The 17,474-nt window shown below is 39.7% G+C and overlaps 1 protein-coding gene across 27 annotated transcripts in view; it reads right to left on the minus strand.

The window, feature by feature from the left end:
- Positions 1 to 17,474, minus strand: part of EPB41L3 (erythrocyte membrane protein band 4.1 like 3) — a 226,063-nt gene that overhangs the window by 55,858 nt on the left and 152,731 nt on the right. Inside the window, exons 1-2 of one of the 27 annotated variants that reach the window (XM_037050300.1) lie at positions 16,089 to 16,093; positions 6,791 to 6,797 (exon numbers count right to left, since the gene is read on the minus strand). The exons of the other annotated variants lie outside the window; for them this stretch is intronic. The gene's annotated coding sequence lies outside the window, so the exon portion shown is untranslated. Of the gene's footprint in view, positions 1 to 6,790; positions 6,798 to 16,088; positions 16,094 to 17,474 lie in introns of those variants that run through there. 27 annotated transcript variants of the gene reach the window in all.

Genomic DNA, 17,474 nt, shown 5'->3' on the forward strand with positions numbered 1-17,474 from the left:
GCTTTTCCTTCCATCAAATGTATGATACTACTTACTTCTTTGGAATGACTGACATGAAAACCAGTAACCAGATGTGGCCCCGTGACGGCATGTCAAGCATTCCACAAACGTCAGCTCTTATCGCCCGAGGAACCGACGAGCGGCAGGACACGGAGAACTGAGGTGCTGCTGCTGTCGGAGCACACATACAGCTCCTTGGGGTGTCAATGAGCCCTTGGTTTAGATATCCATTACCTGCCCACTGCTTAATTTGCTTTAGCTAGACCACGATATTTACAGACATACACCCCACAAATATACATCCATGTCGGGCCAAGTACTAATGCTTTCTCAGTGAGTAAAAACAAACAAAATACAAATAAGTAAACATTTTTCCATATCCTTAGACCCAGCAGACGACAGCCAGTCCCTCAATAGAGGAATTTTTTCTGAACAGATCACTGGTTGCCTTGGGCCTTGTTTTAACTAATTATCTTCTGGCTGCTGTGTTTGTCCTTTCTTCTGACAGGTGACATGATTCAGGTCAAGCACAAAACACTATACCAAGTAGCTCTTAAGTTTTCTGGCTTCTTACAATTTGATTTCTTTGAATGACTCATAGCTCTCTCTTGATTAGAAAAGATTTTTTCTTACTGAATACTTGAAACATTTTGGACACTATAAACAGTTCTTAAGACAATCTTTTAGTGGTCCATTCTTCACACTGGGGGTTTTTCCCCCCTAAGAACCAAAATCGATTGTTTAGCATCTATGCATGGTTATACATAAACAATGAAATTCCTACCTGCTAAATATCATCGCAACCAGCAGCTGGCTGGATGACATTAGAAAGGGTTTTTAAGTTATTTGGGCCTTTGTCTTCTCATCCCTGAGTGAGGACATAAGACTCCACGGAGCAAGGCAATCATTGCCTCAAGGCTACAGCTCATGTAACACTGCTGAAGATTATCGCTCTTTCCGGAGGTGCCCAGGTGCAGCCAATGAACGCAGGTCAGGGAGCTGGGACTACCCTCCAGTCCTGGACTGGATCCCCTCTGTGATCACTTCCTACCCCCCAAATTCTTGACTCTGATGACTCAGACGATTTTTTCTAGCACATTATTCAACTTATTTCTATTTGTTGATATATGTGTGTGTCTTCAGGTGGTAACAGATGACAAAACCCCAACAATCAGACTGGAACTTTTAGAGAATTTATGTTAAATATTTGGTTCTCCAAAACATAATGTTCATTAAGTGATAAAATCTAAAAACCTTACTGCCATTCAGTGTATTTATATACAGCCATAATGAGTAAAATGTGAGATAAACAATGACAGAGGCATTCTAAATCAATGAATAATTTACCTAACCAGTGAAGATTAAGAGTTTTTAGGCTTATATGCTGTTTCTTATGAGTTAAGTCATGTCTCTGACTCTAAGGCATTTGCAGTTCATTCGTGTAACTGTATTCACTATATGAAGACCCAAACCTAAAGGCTGCTTTTGCTTTTCTGGATAACAAAACAACGGAGGACTGCCCTCTTCATTGCACTGAAAAATTGCATTTCTATTTCTGATAGAGTAAATTAGAATATCGCAGCCCAACGATCAGAAAGACTTGGTACAGCCTAAGAATGGTAAATGCCAAAGCAACTCAAACAACTTTCACTTTTAACTACTTTAATTTTCTCTTTATTTTAAGTGAAAACTTTTCTAAATTGGCTTATGACATTGTTGGGTGTTAAAAGAAGCATGTCAAAAGAGAAAAACATTAAGATAATAAAATGGCAAGAAACAGACTGGGCTAAAATATTTTCAAACACATGTCTGATAAAGAACTCATATCCAAAATATACAAAGAACTCTTAAAATTCAACAGTAAGAAAATAGTCAAATTAAAAAACCAGCTAAAGATCTGAACAGACACCTCGACAAAGAAGATATTAAATGAGCATGTGAAAAAAATGTTCAACATCAGATGTTATGAGAAAAATCACCAATTTAAACAAGATACCATTACACTCTATTAGAATGGCTAAAATTCAAAATACAGACAATACCAAATACTGACAATACCTAATACTGACAAAAATGTGGAGCAACAGTACCTCTTTGGAAATGCAAAATGCTGCAGCAACTTTGGAAGACAATCTAGCAGTTTCTTAGAAAAGTAAACACACTCTTACTATATGATTTAGCCATTATGTTCCCTGTTACTTGCACGAAGGAGTTGAAAAATTATGTACACAAAAACCCTGCACATAAATATTTATAGCAGCTTTATTCAACAATGCTAAAACATGGAAGCAATTAAGATGCCCTTCATTAGGTAAGTGGATAAATAAACTGTGGTACAATCCAGACAATGGAATATCACCTAGCACTAAAATGAAATGAGCTAACTGTATTATTCCAAATATACAACATCCTGGAAGAGGCAAAACTATGGAGACAATGAACAGGTCAGTGGTTGCCAAGATTAGGTGGAGGGCCGGGCGAGGGTGGAGCACAGAGAATTTTTCGGGCAGTAAAACTACTTAGTATGATACTATAATGGTAGATACATGTCATTATACACTTGTCAAAACCCACATACAATGTGCCACACAACGAGTGAACCCTCGAGTAAACTATGCACTTTCGTCAATAGTGTGTCAAGATGGTTTGTTAATGATAATGAATGTAGCACACTAATGTAAAGTGTTAAAAATAGGGAAAGATGGAAGAGACAGAATAAGAGGGATTATATAAGAACTTTCTGTACTTTCTGCTCAATTTTCCTGTAGACCTAAAACTGCTAAAAAGTGTATTAATGTCTTATTTTATTTTTTTAAAGATTTTATCTACTTAGTTTTAGAGAGAGGAAGGAGGGCAAAATAGAGGGAGAGAAACATCAATGTGTGGTTGCCTCTTGTGTGCTCCCTACCAGGGACCTAGTCAGCAACCCAGGCATGTGCTCCCCTACCCCCCGCCGGGAATTGAAAGGGCGACCCTTTGGTTAGCAGGCTGGCACTCGACCCACTAAGCTGCACCAGCTGAGGCTGTCTTATTTTACACTGTCAATAAATTAGGTAAATACTTTAAAAGGTTAATAAAGTTAAACTCCAAATAATCTTATTTTACTTAAAATTTCTGTTAAGTAAAATAAGCCAGTCAGAGAAAGACAACTCCCATACAATCTCACTTGTATGTGGAATGTAATGAACAAAATAAACTGATGAATGAAACAGAAAAAAGGCAGAGACACATAGAACAGACTGAGCACTGTCAGAGGGGAGAGGGAGGAAGGGAGTGAATGAAAGAAGGGGACGAGATTAGCTAAAGAACATAAATCCATAACCCATGGACGGACACACACAGTGTGGTGATGGCCAGAGGAAAGGGGGTTGGGGGCTGGGTGGAGGTGAGCCAAGGGGGAGAAATGGGAATACCTATAACAGTGTCAATAATAAAAATAAAAGAAATTTTATTAAGAGTAACATTTTAGAAAATTAGAACGTGTTATTCACAACACATACTCAAGGACACGATGGCATCCTCCTCCATCCCACGTGCACACACACACCTGGGGACCTCAAGTCTAAAATCCAGGAAGACACAAACAAATGGAAGCACATACCGTGTTCATGGATGGGAAGAATTAACATCATCCAAATGTCCGTGTTACCCAAAGCAACTTATAGAGTCAACACAATTCCTATTAAAATACCTATGACATATTTCACCGATTTAGAACAAACATTTCAAAAATTTATATGGAAGCATAAATGACTCTGAATAGCTGCAGCAGTTTTGAGGAAGAGGAAGAAAGTAGGAGGGATCACAGTACCTGGCATCAAACTATATTACAAGGCCACAGTAATCAAAACAGCCTAGTACCGGCATAAGAACAGACACATAGATCAGTGGAACAGAATAGAGAGCCCAGAAATAAATCCAGGTCTCCATGGTCAATTAATATTTGATAAAGAGGACAGAAACATAAATGGAGTAAAAATAGCCTCTCCAATAAATAGTGTTGGGAGATATGGACAACTTCATGCAAAAAAATAAAACTTGGGTGCCGATTTACACCACACACAAAAATAAACCAAGGTGGAAAAAAGATTTCAATATAAGGCACGACACCATAAAAGTCCTAGAGGAGACTATAGGCAAGAAAATCTCAGATATTCCACATAGCAATATTTTTGCCAGTATGTCCCCTAGAGCAAGGGACAAAGAGGAAAGAATAAACAAATGGGACTTCATCAAAATAAAAAGCTTCTGCATGGCTAAAGAAAACATCAGCAAAATGAAAAGGGAACTGACCATATGGGAAAACATATTGGCCAATGATACCTCAGACAAGGGTTTGATCTCCAAAATACATAAAGAACTCACACGACTCGACTCCAGGAAGATAAAACGCCTGCCAGCTAAGCCAAGATGATCTGGAGACAAACATACATTCAGGGCAACAGACCAGAGTGGCTCCTGGTGAGCTGCGCTGCCCAGCTGGGTATGCGAACTCGAAACAACTGAAAATGGTAACATTAGCTAAGGCTCAGAGGCTTTCTGTGGGCCCTAAAGTCATCAGGACATGACCATCATCTCCACTCAAATACCACAGGTGAAGCAGGCTTTTCTGAAGCCTTAATGAAACCTCCCACAAATCAAAGGTCATTCGAGGTTTTCACAATAACGCTTGTAAAACACTGGTTCTCAATGAATGGCTCATTAACCAGTATCACTTGGAAAGTTTGTATTAAACTTTTAATTTTTACTTCTCCACTTGGAGGAGCCATTTTGAAAAATTAGTCTCAACATGCTTCAGTATGGGGAATTTCAAACATACTCAAAATCAGGGCAGTATAATGAAACCCTGCATACTCATCACCCAGTTTCAACAAATGCCTTTTATTCTGATGATATTATCTCTATATGTCTTAGTATGTAACCCTACTTTTGAAAATATATAATCTCAATACCTTTATCACACCTAAACAAAATTTGCAATTAGCCCTTAATGTCATTAAGTACCTAGCCAGTATTTTAATTTCCCAATTTTTTTCTTTTTCGGTTTGTTGAATATGTCCATACACTGTATTTGCTGACATAGCTCTTTAGTCTTAATCTGCAATTCCCCATTTATCTTGGGTTTCTCCTTGAAATGAATTTGTCCAAGAGACCAAGCCATTTACTTGTAGTTTCCTCAGTCTAGACAGTGCTGTTTTCATCTCCATGGTGTATTTTAACTCCTTTGTCTGTCTCCTGTATTTCCTGTAAATGGTAGTTAAATCTAAAAGCTTGATCAGATTCTGATTTGGCCAATTTCCATAAGTGATGCTGTGTAATTTCATCGGCAGGCATAAAGAGAACCTTGCCTTTTTTATGATATTGGCAATCACTGATGATTGCCTGTATTCATTTACCTGAGTTTACAAGATGGGAATATTCTAATCCTAATCATTCGTTCTCTTTATTAGTCAGAGTGTGTCTATAAAGAGATACTCTCCTTCCCTTTGTCAGAACTGTTTATCCAGGGACACAATTTGATGATGAAATTGAGGATCAGTGCTCAATCCTTCCCCTTTGTCCAATCTCAAGATAGTGAGTTGGCTCTCTAGCATCATCCAAAAGTCACCAATTAGATTTTTTGCGTGCTACTACCACTGCGAACTCATGGATTGAAACAGGTATGATGTGTTTTAACCCACTGCCCATACTGATGCTCTAAATGTGCCCAAATGCCTTGCCTATTGCCTGTCAAGTCTCACTCACCCTTTGCAGAGCTTCTCCAGGCCAGCTTCTTCAGAGCATTTCCTGTCTTGCCAGCCAAATGTGGTTTCCCTCTGCTCTGGACATTCCGACACTTTATAGCACCAAGAGGGCACTTCCCATACTCTGCCTATATCCCAGCTGTCTCTCTGCACATCCCCTTATATCCCTACTGGCTATAAACACACTCCCAGTGGCACCATGTCTTCTGGAATTAATCTTTTATGGGGACTCATTTTGGTCAAATATCATTAAGAGATTAAAAGGGTAACTCAATGAAACTTTACATAATTTTTTCTTGCTAGCATATCATAACCAATGTCATAGAAGTAATATTTTTAAAGTACTGGTTTCCAACTGTGGACCCAGGGAGCATTTAAAAAATTCTGCTGTCCAGGGACGTCCCTCAAGTCAAGTAAATCAGAGTGAGTGAGGCATATGCATGTTGTTAAGGCCTCAGATGACCCGTGCACGTATGGCTATATGTTGTAAATTATGTCTGTAAGTTAAAAATTCTTAACTCTAAGGAGTCTAAAGTGACCTTTTTTGAGAAAATGTGTAACTTTTTCAGATTTAGTTTAGGCCCAAACCAGTTTCTTTTAGGCCTCTTGGACAAATACACTCATAGCTGCATTATGAAATTTATTTACACACACACATATATACACACTTAAAATCTTAAGATATTCTTTCAACCAATTTTCTTGAGAAACTTAAGTTCTCAAAAAAATAACAGCCGGCCAAGTGCTGGTTATTAAAATGATACAGATGAGAAATGATAACCCCCCAAACTATCAAAGAACTACAACACAACAAACTTGTGTTTAAACCTATGTATAAAACACAGGATGGGGCAAAGGCAGGTTTGCAGTTGTGAGTACACAACTCTCACAGAGAGTTGTATTATTTATTAATTACTGTGTTATTTCCCATACAAAGAACTGTAAACCTGCTTTTGCCCCACACTGTGTATGAAATTGAAATGTTTTTAAGTTTTGTGTTTTTAAGGATGGTATTTTCCCTTCATGGAGCTAAAATAGTCTTTACTCCACATCCTGCTCCATGACTAAAGAATGATCCCAATAGATTAATTAATGTCTAGATTCCCTCCTTTCTAACAGAGTAGAAGCGCTAACAACTTCCCCAGCAGATTACAGAGGGACTGGGAGGGGGAACAACAACAGGGCACTGAACCCAGGGAAGGGCTGAGTGAGGTGCTCTCAGGATCACAGCTACACCCGGGCAGTGCATTCTGTTCTTCGAAGTGAGAACTGCCTCAAGTCCCCAGAAATCATTTTTTAATCCATGCTTCAGACAACAGGTACAAGAGCAGGAAGCACAGGCTGTGCCGAGTCTCAGCAGGAGACTCCAACAGAATGTGTTTTTTCTTTGGCCTCACGATGCTCTGAATCAGCCTGGTGAAGCTCTCCTCCAGTAAAGGCTAACCACTGAAATCGGAAAAATCTGTGAACTCAAGTATAATAATCTAGCCTCAGAAGATGGGTTATAGTTCTTCTCTACCCAGAGCTGCACAATCAAGAGGAAAATAAGGCAGAGCAAGCCTTGGTTGCTCAAGAACAGGAGCTAATCAGTAGTCCCTACTTCTTAGGAGGGCCGGTGGGGGCGGGGGGGGGGGGGGGGGACCAGGGAGGAACAGGGCCAAACCCCCATCAGGAAGTGTGTGTATCCTTAAGGGTCTTCAGAATGTATGTATGCATTTCTTTAAACTACCACCCTGAGAAATGAAAGAACTAAAAAGCCTCTTGTTATTTTGCTTAGGCTTAAACCACTCATGTTAATACAAGGAAATACAGATGATACAGAGAACTTTCAGGAAAACGGATACTATCCTTCCATTTTTTTATAATTTGCGGGAGCATTAACACTCTAAGTCCCTGTTCTATCACACATCTGCCTCAAACAGATCACTGATTTTCTTCTGGAAATAATATTTTCCACGTGTTCCTATATTTTGTGAGCTTGCATACCTGCTCCCTGAGGACAGGAAACTTCATCCTTTTTAATGCCCCTGTTGCAGTGTCTGACACAGCAGCATTCCACCCATGTGCTCCCAGCGCTACCAACACCAAGAATTTCTCTTCACAGACTCTTGGATTAATCATGAAGTAAAAGGTCATCAGTTTTTTCCAGCTTCCTTCCCTAACTGCCTTTTTCCATACTGAATGTTTTTCCTTTTTCTTCACTTCTAAAGGTCGACTGGAAAGCTCCTTATTTCTAAATGATTGCAGCACAATGTATGTGGAGTTTAGGAGCATTTGACCAGCTCAGCAAACTATCTAGGCCAGAGCTTGAGCCCACCTGGGACACCTGGACTCTGTGTAAGCCATCTTCTCCCTGGGTTTTCCTTTTTCTCAGTCAGTTTCTTGATAGAAAAACATTCTAACACTGTCTTCCCTGAAATTTAAGTGAAGAGTGATTTTTTTTAAAATCCACACATGAAAAACACCAACAGGCTGCAGTCAATCCAGGAATAAAAGACGATGGTGCCTGGTCGGTCAGAGCTGTGCAGAAGCCCCTTACAGAGGTCTGAGGCCAAGAAGGTCTCAGAAGCAATATGGGGCACCAGCTGCCTCACATGCATGTACTTCCTTCTTGTACTTTCTGGCTGAAGTATACTTTGAATGTCAAGTTTTAATAAGCACAGCAGAAAGTCTATACCACTCCTGCCAGAACCCATGCCTGTAGGGGCAGGATTGAACGGAATCTTCAGTCTAATCCCGAATGTGATCCAGGCAGCATAATCACAGGGCCGTGACATGAGAGGCAGAAATCAAATTTCTTCTGTCTAGATGTTACATATTGGCAGCCCTTCCTTGAAATTCAAGAGGAACCAGCTTTTCAGAAAGCCATGATGGTTGCTTCTTTCAAACATTAATAAGTAGAGCAATAATTATTCTGCCCCATTGTGGTTTTTTTTTTTTCTCTCTGTTATTTTTTTTTCCTTTCTTTATCTTTGTGCAAACATTGACAACATTCTTGCTCAGGTTCAGCAATGATGATCTAAAATATCCTGTCAAAAATGGAATATGGAACTATTTCCCGGTCTCAGTAAATTGTTAAACAAAACAGTGACTTCCTTGTCTAAATTATCTACAGATTATAATTTATCTAGCAATATTTAAACATCTTTAAAATAGGTTTCCTTACCTTTGTTTGTTTTCATACCACTGTGTTCTAAGGGAAGTGTATTAGGAGCCACGAGGCCGGGCCTGGTTCCACAACCAGCCAGCTCTGTGCGGTTGGACAAGTCTTTACAACCTCCTCAGCTTCACTGTCTTCTTTATAAAATGGAAATGATCTTAGTACTAACTCAGAGGACTGTTACGTTAAATAAGGTAAAACACAGGAAAGCATATTGCCTAGCTCATGGGAAGCAATAACCAGTAAGTGCCAGTGATTATTAGTGGCGCTTCTTGACAAAGAACCAAATGCATTTATGATTTACAACACTGAAATTTGGTATAGAAACTAACATACTACTGAAAGCTTATTTCTCTGTAGTATAATCACAGAAGACAAATCATCCCACTTCTCCCATAGAAAACAAAAATCACTGACTTGAGAAAATGGTTGAAAATAGTACAATTATCAGAAAACAGTGTATACTCAATTATCTTTTATAAACAGACATAAAATGGTTTTTAATATGTATGGGGTATACTGGCACATTTTGGTATATCCTAGGCCAAAAAATAAAACGGTTACACATTTTCACATATATTGCAAGTAACACTGCCAAAACAAGAATTCACTGCTCAAATGCAAGAGTCAACCTATGTTTAGGCTGAGATTCTGGGAACAAATAATTTTAGCACCTACATGACAAGGGAAACTTTTTGCATAATAAGCCATCCAATTATTTTTAAAAAGAGGCCTTTTCTTTCAGGCACAATCTGTTTCTGCCTTCATTTGTTGTAGCAGAATTCAGCCTCTATTCTAAATCAGACTTTTGTGGTCACAGACGCGCACTGGGGTAGATAACAGTTTCCCAGTAAAGCACGCTTTTCCTTAGCCAGCAAAAACACTGGGCTTGGTTTTTACAAAGAGTTTCACATCACACATATGAGACATTGGCAGCAAACTGTCAGACAACATTTCCTGCTGTTAATCTGCTAAGGATTCAGGTCACTAAGCCAAAGTGTGCACAATGAATGCTGAAAAGGAAGCCAAAGAGAGAGGAATGTTTGAAAGAGAGGCAAACTTACACTTCCATTGTGGAACATAGCTGTAATACCTAATTCTCAATGATGTAAAAATCTGAGAAAGTTTTTCCTGTGAGAGGAAGTACTTAATATCTTTCCTAAGACAATTCTTAAAAATAAATCAAAACCCAAATTGTGGTTTATAATTCAATTCATTCAAATAAAGAGCTGTAAGCATTGCAAATATTGACAACAAAAATATGACTTTGTTTTAAATCCCCACCAGAGGATATGTTTATTGATTTTAGAGAGGGAGGAAGGGAGGCAGGGAGGGAGAGGGAGAGGAAGGAGGACAGGGAGAGGGAGAAAAACATCTACGTGAGAGAGAAACACTGACTAGTTGCCTCCCTCACACTCCAGACTGGGGCTGGAACTTGCAACCTAGGTATGTGCCCTGACTGGGAATCAAACTTGCAACCTTTTGATGTACAGGACAGATATTCCAACTAACTAAACCACCCGACCAGGGCAAAAACATGACTTTTAATAACTCAATGAGAATAGATTTGCAGCACTGTCACATTTCAAATCTATGTCACTAATGATAAAAACAATATAAGAATAATATTGCCAGTGCTTTAAACAAATATGCACAAAGTGAAACTGTCCTTTCCACCCACCTTTTAGCCTCTTAATAGGGCAGTGAGCAGTGAGTGAGCAGTAAAAGAAAGGATATCAGGGTTAGTATATAAACACATAATATAAAAATGTAATTACAGTTGGCCTTTGAACATGGGGATTAAAGAGTACCCCCCTCTCTGCCCCTGCGTGAGGTTGATAATTCATGTGTAACTTCTGACACCCCTAAAACTTAACTACTAATAGCTTACTATTGACCGGAAACCTTAACCAATAACATAGGCCATTGAAAAATGCTATTTTGTCATATGTATTATATATTGTATTATTACAATAAAGGAAACTAGAGAAAAGAAAAGGTATCAAGAAAACCATAAGGAACAGAAAATACATTTAATGTTTATTGAAAAAAATTGCAAAAAAATGGATGTGTGCAATTTAAATTGGTGTTGTTCAAGAGTCAACTGTATATCATTTTACCAGTCAAATATAAGCTTTTAAATTAAAATGATATTATAATCTATAAAAGACATATAATAGAATATAAATATTTGGTAAAAAATAGAATAGGTGATCACACTTTAAATGATACTTAGATCAGTCTTGTCTTCATTTGAGCCTATCATAATTTGGATTAGAGCTTAAAATCTAGCAGTAGAGGAGAAAAAGCCTATTTAATCATTAAATATTTTGATTCTCTCTATATTTTCTCCAACTTTTTCTGACTCATTTAATAGCCCATCTGTACCACTCTGGGCCACAGCTGGATGCAGCTACAGCTGGATCTCCACGTCAGAGGTTGGGATTATTTTCTGACACCACTTCATCAGGGCCCCCTGAGTTAATACTGCCTGAGCTCAGAATCCCCCAGAAGCCAGCACTAATCCTCTCTGCCTGTCAGTCCCCTGCTGTGAGTGAGCGTGGGGAGACCTCCAGTCCTAATTCTAGAACCAGATCAGGCAGCCCCATTCCCCTCGGGTCCGCAGTTCACAGAACCTGGAGCAACTCGAAGTCAGCCTCCTTGCAACTTTACCAAGACCTTGTTTACCTGAGTGTACGATGGCTATTTCTTTAAGTTTTGTAGATAACAAGGGGTTTTTTTAAAGATTTTATTTATTTTTAGAGAGAGGGGAAGGGAGGGAGAAAGAAAGGGAAATAAACATCAATGTGTGGTTGCCTCTCCTACACCCCACACTGGGGACCTGGCCCGAGACCCAGGCATGTGTCCTGACTAGGAATCCAACCTGTAACCCTTTGCTTCCTAGTCAGCTGCTCAATCCATTGAGCCACACCAGCCAGGGCTGTAGACAAAATTTTTTTTAAAAGATTTTATTTATTTATCTTTAGAGAGGAAGGGAAGGAGAGAGGGAGAGAAATATCAATGTATGGTTGCCTCTCGTGTATCCCCTGCTGGGAACTGGCCTGCAACCCAGGCATGTGCCCTGACTGGGAATCGAACCACTGTTGTCTGGCTTGCTCAATCCACTGAGCTACACCAGCCAGGGCTGTAGATAAATTTTTTAAAGCACAAACAGCATTAATAAATAGTAGTAAATAACAATTATTGAAATGATATGGCAAAGCGAATCGAATAATCAAATTGCTTTTAAAATAGGTACCTAATAAACAACTATAATTCTTTTATTTGCAGGAAAACTTAAAACATTCTATTTAAGCAATAAGTAAATTACTACACACAACTTCATATTGTTCTGTTTTCTTGTCATCATAGGAGAGCCACTGCTTTCCTGGAGCTTGCCTGTGCTCAGGGCTGAACTGGGAGCCTCAGGACTGAGGCACTTCCCAGCACTTGTGTCCATGTAGGGACTCAGGTGACGTGGACCCTTCTCTTTCAGTGCTGAGCCTGTACGCCAGTCCTACCTGCTCTCAGCTGGTATAGCAGGGACTGCGTGGCAGAGAGCAAAATGCCCAGATCTGGGATGCCTGGTAGGATCCCAAGTGACATTCCAAGACGGTCACTCTAGAAATGTCATCAAATTTATTTTAACTTCTGTGGCTACATTAAAAGCAAATTTTCAGGGAGAATTAAGTCCATGGGAAGGTGAGCAGGTGCCTATCAGGTTTAGCAGTGAGAGCTGCTCTGGGGCACAGCCAGCCAGTGGGAATATGGGGAGATCCCTTCACGGCCTGGGAGGCCCTGCCTGCCTCCTCTTCAGCCTCAGCCACCAAAATGCCCCAGCCTTCTTCACACCGTCCTGCACCGGGGATCATCACACCCAGAGTGGCCCACCTGCCGGTCCTTCAGATCTCCACTCCGCTCCCCTTCCTCAGGACTCCGTCCCTGACCTCCAGACTGGGGCCAATCCCAGAGAGTGCTCTCACAGCGTCTGCACTGCACTTGTCATTTTCGTCGTGGCAATTTTATATTGGTTGATATTGACTTGAATAATGCAAATGTCAGCCTCTCCGGTAAGCAGTTTAAACTGACAAATAGATTCCCAGAACATCCTCTGGTGCCCAACATGGAGTAGAATGATGATTATTTTTAAATAGGAAAGTCAAACTAAGTAAATGCATCTGAGGTGGATTTCCTGTTCCAAAACTCTTCAAAAACTGCCCTGATCTTTGAAATTTGTTCATGACAAAGTTATTTATATTTTTTCAACACATGCATATAATCTGCTCTGGCCAGATCTAGAGTGTTGGACTCCCCCACCCAATTTTTGCAAGAAAACAATACTTCCACAAATAAAACACCCATTACTTTTTAACATTCTACTTCTAATATTGCAGATTAACTTGCTGAAAAATTCCTCAGGTTCTCCTCAAGGGTTAAGTGGTCCTGAACCAGGGCTGTACTCATTACTGTCATTTGATACACGTTTGAAACACCCTTCACATGGGAACAGACACACATAAGGTGACTTATGGTTTTTAAGGACCTCCCTTGGATAAAGTGCATTAGAACAGCCTGATCCCGAGGAGTCACCAGGCCTGCATCTTCATACCACCTGCTTAGTAGGTCTGTCTTCTGATGAATGTCACTCAATCCTCTTTTTAAAATTTCATTTAGAACTCCTGGATAAGCAGGAAAAATATTCCCTCTTCCCTAAGAACAAGAGTATAGAAAGATGACCATGTGGACAGCAGACTGGAGAATTAACTATGAAGTGTGCAATTGGTCCTGCTACATAAAAGCCTTTCTAAAATTGAAATCAATATTTTTGTAGCAGTCACAATATTTAATGGGCTTACAGTTAATAGTCCTATAAAGGAAATGAACTCATCTACATATCTAGGCATAGCTATTGCTTTGAGGTTATTTTGAAGAGTACAGAATAAATTATATTGCTCATGCTTCAAAGGTTTTCTGAGCTGACACCATGAAAGCCATGCACTATGTAGTCCAGGGCTGGGGTCTCTGCGATGGCCCAGATCCAAATGTTTGAGGTACATCTTAACATCACCCTCAGGCACTTGCATGGCCCGTGTCCTTGTGGAAGGTGGGGGGTGACATCTCTTAGTGAGCATGTTCTTGTCAAGCGCTCCCCTCTCCTGAGAAGTCACTACTTCTACTATTAAAAAATATGCTTTCCCACCAAACGGACAACACAGAAAGCAGTACGTCTGGAATGCTTAGTGAGGAACACAATCGCAGACTGACAGCCATCACTTAATGTTTACTAAAGATGTGACTGAGGAATCATAACCACTGAGACTTTCCTAGTGGCTTTTCAGGACCTACTCCTGGAATAAGCCAGCAGAGAGCTGCACTAGAGAGTTTTTCTCAAACGACTAAAGCCGGATTACACACGCTTCTCTTGAACGACTGGGGAGTGTTTACTTTGTGGACACCGGGAGTCAAGATCCCTCCGCAGTGGCTGCCACAGTCTGTGCTCAGGCCACCAGTTTTGTGTTCTACACTCGTTCCAGCTTCTCACTTTGCTTTTCTTGGTCCTGCTTTCTATTTATTTATTTTCTTCTCATTATATTAACTGTACTTATGGAAAACATTTTAATTCCCTGTTAGAACATGGTGGGGTAAAAATAATAGAAGCCTCAAAATAAAATAAAATAAAATGTATATTTAAACAAATTACACTTATAATTTTGGCGTGGGTTTTCTTATGATGATGAATTCTGGGCTGCTGTGCCAGTGAATGTACATGCAGGTCATGGCATTCTGTATTGTACTTTTTCCTGAAGGAAGGACTGAGGCATGACTGATGCATTTTGCTTGGGGTAATCTTCTAAAACCATTCATGGGCTTTACAGGCTCAGTCCAACAGCATTTCCCCAAAGAATGTGGTGGCTCTTCAGTGATTTTATTTGCTGTCGCCATGGCATTCCATAAGAAATAACAAGTCTCTTTATTCCTTCGAGTTTTCCAAACACCATCGTAAGAACCACTTCCTTGTGTGGCTGTACATCTGCACACCATCACTCATTCCTATAAGCAGCAGCAGGGAAAATGAGGTGCATTCCTAAGTGTAAATAAGACTTAGAGATAGGGTTTTCTTTCACTATTATTAGAAAATGACTCCAAATGTGCATACCAGTTAAACACAGCTGTCTGTCACATTGAACAAATACACCCCCACACAGCAAAGATGTTTGGTTTGTTGACAAAAAGAAACCTCCACTGTTGCAAGCATTTCATGAATTAATATCTTATCAGGCCACTTTAATTTGCCATTTGTAGAGATATCCTGGACCTTGATTGCAGGAAACAGTCACTAAGCAACTAACAAAATAGGGTAGTCTTGGCTAGATAAGCAATAGGAAGAGCTGAATTCAATTTATCTAGAAATAAGATATCCTTAATAGTTGTCTGACAAGGGAAATAACAAGTTATAAGAAGTTAATGTTATTGATTGAAATGGTATGTGTTCCAACAAAAAGCTCCTCAAACTTGAAATCCACGACCTCTTCCAGAAGAAACAAAAGCCTGCAAGTACACTGGCTTGTCAGGGGAAAAGAATCCACTGCTTCCATGCTGTAGAGAAGGAGCTGAATCAGGTGATTAGCAGGAGGTGCCCTTCTGCCCTAAACCAGAGGAAGGGGAGGCCAGGAGTGAGGGTGGGCTATTACCTGAATGAAGAACAGGATATTACCATAGCCCCAACTGGAAAACTGCTGGAGACTATGCATAAGGGACTTATTTTTTCCAATTTGAGATAAATTTAAAAAATTTTTTTTCTAAATAACCCAGCTCCTTCACTGTTTGAAGTGTAATTATGGTACCTTACAAATCACAACTATATACTATGCTAATGTTCAACTACTCCTAATAGTCTTTTCAAGTTATTAAAAAAAAATCAGGGATTGGTCACTCCTTAACTGGTGCAGCCACTATGGAAAACACTATGGAGGTTTCTTAAAAATGGACTATTATATAACCCAGCAATCCTTCTTCTGGATATTTATTCAAAGAACATAAAAACACATTTGAAAGGTATAGGTATCCCTTTGCTCAGTGCAGCATTATTTATAAACAATGTAAGTGTCCCTTGACAGACGACTGGATAAAAAAAATGTGGTGTGTGCGTGTGCCCGCGCACACACACACACACACACACACACACAGGAATATTACTCAGCCATAAAAAAGGAAATGCTACCATTTGCAACAAGATGGATGGATCTTAAGGGTACTATGCTAAGTGAAATAAGTCAAATGGAAAAAAGAAAAAAACCATATTATTTCATTCATATGTAGAATAAACTAACAAAACAAAAGCTAACTCATAGACACAGACAACAGTTTGGTGGTTACCAGAGGGGAGTAACCCTCAAATATACAGTGACAGAAGGAAACTAGACTTTCGGTAGCAAGCATGCAATAGAGTACACAGACGTTTAATTATAATGTTGAACCCCTGAAATTTATTAGTGTTATTAATCAAAGTTACCACAATAAATTAAAAAGTGAAATGTAGTGTTATGGCTCTTATCACTTTGTATAACTGAAATTCTAATGGAGTAGAAGACAGCAAAAAGCCTGATTAAAGAAATAAAAGGAGAACTGGCAACAAACTGGAGCACAGAAATCAATCACAGTTAATGACAGCACTAAGGCATTTCTCAGTGGATGGTCCTTTCTACAATCTCCAGCTCCCTGATTCCTACACCCTAGAGTGCACTGCATTAATGGCATTAAAAAATTACGCTGGGCATGTTTTTCTACGTAGGCTCTCTCTTTGAATTGTTTGAAGGAGACTCATTCAACTATAATTGCTACTGTAATTTCCCCATGGAGTCAGGCAATCCCAGCTCTTCGGCTGGGGGCATTGGCAAAAATGGTGAGGAGCTGAGTGCATAGAAGAACAGGGTGTGGTGGGGGAATCTGACAAAGCACTCCCCTACTTTAAATGCTAGTATTCCTCAAAACTCTACTGTTAGTGTTCTTTTCTTCTTATTCACTGATTATCTGTACCATCTCATTCACTCCCATATTTGAATGGGTACAAAAGTAATGGCTCCCGCAAAGTCACCAGCCTGACCTCTCTTCCAAACACTGAACAATATATCCAATGGCACAGCAGGTAGCCACTTTCATATTCCAGGCACTTAAACTTCAATTGGTTTGAATTAAATCCATTATCTTCCACCACAAACTTTTCTTCTTGTGTTCTGCATCTGTCTATGCAGTCACTCAATCCAGAAACTTGGAAGTCATTATCACTTACTGTCTCTTATCACAACCCATATGCTCCCCACACGCCCAATTCATTAAGACCATTCAGCTTCCTAACTCTATTCTCCAACTCTATTCTTCAACTCTATTCTCCTCTCTCTATCCCACTGCCCCTGCCTTGGTTCTGGTCCTCAGTCTCTCTTGCTTGGTTCATCGCAAAAGAGATGATAGTGTCTCTGCTTCGAGGCTCTTCCTCTTTAATTGCTATTTAATAGAAGTATGTTTTAAAAACACAAATGGCCAAACAACTCCCCCATGTAAAGCCCCTTAGA

This window comes from Sturnira hondurensis, unplaced genomic scaffold (genome assembly GCF_014824575.4).
Source record: "Sturnira hondurensis isolate 20B ecotype Veracruz unplaced genomic scaffold, ASM1482457v3 Scaffold0006713, whole genome shotgun sequence".
NCBI classification, from domain to species: Eukaryota; Metazoa; Chordata; class Mammalia; order Chiroptera; family Phyllostomidae; genus Sturnira; species Sturnira hondurensis.